The following is a 1,835-nucleotide window of genomic DNA, read 5'->3' as shown; positions in this document are numbered from 1 at the left end:
GTGTACACCCCGTCCCCGCGTACACGCTGCCCCGTCCCAGTGTACACGCAGCCCCGTCCCCGTGTACGCCCCGTCCCTGTGTACGCCCTCTCCCCGTGTACACCCCGTCCCCGTGTACACACCGTCCCCGTGTACACCCCGTCCACGTGTACATCCTTCCCCGTGTACACGCTGCCCCGTGAACCTGTACGCCCCGTCCCCGTGTACGCCCTGTCCCCGTGTACACCCCGTCCCCGTGAAAACCCCGTGTCCGTGTACACGTTGCCCCGTCCCCCTGTACACGCAGACACGTCCCCGTGTACGCCCCGTCCCCGTGTACGCCCCGTCCCCGTGTACACCCCGTCCCCGTGTACACCCGTCCCTGTGTACACTCTGACCCGTCCCCGTGTACGCGCTGCCCCGTCCCCGTGAACAACCCGTCCCCGTGTACACCCCGTCCCCGTGTACACGCTGCCCCGTCCCCGTGTACACGTAGCCCCGTCACTGTGTACACGCAGCCCCGTCCCCGTTTACACGCAGCCCCGCACACGTGTACACCCCGTCCCCGTGTACACGACGCCCCGTCCCCGTGTACACCCCGTCCCCGTGTACTCCCCGTCCCCGTGTACTCCCCATCCCCGTGTACACCCCGTCCCCGTGTACAACCCGTACCCGTGTATGCCCCGTCCCCGTGTACACGCTGCCCCGTCCCCGTGTACACCCCATCCCCGTGTGCACGCTGCCCCGTCCCCGTGTACACGCAGCCCCGTCCCCGTTTAAACCCGTCCCCGTGCACACCCCGTCCCGTGTACACGCTGCCCCGTCCCCGTGTACGCCCCGTCCCCGAGTACGCCCGTCCCCGTGTACTCCTCGTCCCCGTGTACACCCCGTCCCCGTGTACACCCCGTCCCCTTGTACACCCCTTCCCCGTGTACACCCCGTTCCCGTGTGCACGTTGCCCCGTCGTCGTGTACGAACCGTCCCCGTGTACATGCTGCCCCGTCCACGTATACTCCCTTCCCCGTGTACACCCCGTCCCCGCGTACACGCTGCCCCGTCCCAGTGTACACGCAGCCCCGTCCCCGTGTACACTCCGTCCACGTGTACACCCGTCCCCGTGTACACGCTGCCCTGTCCCCGTGTACGCCCCGTCCCCGTGTACGCCCTGTCCCCGTGTACACCCCATCCCCGTGTACACCCCGTCTCCGTGTACACGTTGCCCCGTCCCCGTGTACACGCAGCCACGTCCCCTTGCGCGCCCCGTCCCCGTGTACGCCCCGTCCCCGTCTACACCCCGTCCCCGTGTACACCCGTCCCAGTGTACACGCTGACCCGTCCCCGTGTACTTCCCGTCCCCGTGTACACGCTGTCGCCGTGTACACGCTGCTCCGTCCCTGTGTACACCACGGCCCCGTGTACACGATGCCCCGTCCCCGCGTGCACCACGACCCCGTGTACACGCTGCGCCGTCCCCGTATACACCCCGTCCCCGTGTACACCCCGTCCCTGTGTACACGCTGCCCGGTCCCCGTGTACACGCTGCCCCGTCATCGTGTACACCCCGTCCCCGTGTACACGCTGCCCCGTACCCGTGTACACACCGTCCCCGCGTACACCCCGTCCCCGTGTACACCCCGTCCCCGTGTACACTCTGCCCCGTCCCCGTGTACACGTAGCCCCGTCCACGTGTACACCCCGTCCCCGTGTACACCCCGTCCCCGTGTACACGCTACCCCGTCCCCGTGTACACGCAGCCCCGTCACCGTGTACACCCCGTCCCCGTGTACACCCCGTCCCCGTATACAAGCTGCCCTGTCCCCTCGTACACACCGTCCCCGCGTACACCCCGTCCCCGT

This window comes from Rhinoraja longicauda, unplaced genomic scaffold, assembly GCF_053455715.1.
Source record: "Rhinoraja longicauda isolate Sanriku21f unplaced genomic scaffold, sRhiLon1.1 Scf000150, whole genome shotgun sequence".
NCBI classification, from domain to species: domain Eukaryota; kingdom Metazoa; phylum Chordata; class Chondrichthyes; order Rajiformes; family Arhynchobatidae; genus Rhinoraja; species Rhinoraja longicauda.
The sequence above is the reverse complement of the archived record's forward strand: the minus strand, read 5'-3'. Positions refer to the sequence as shown.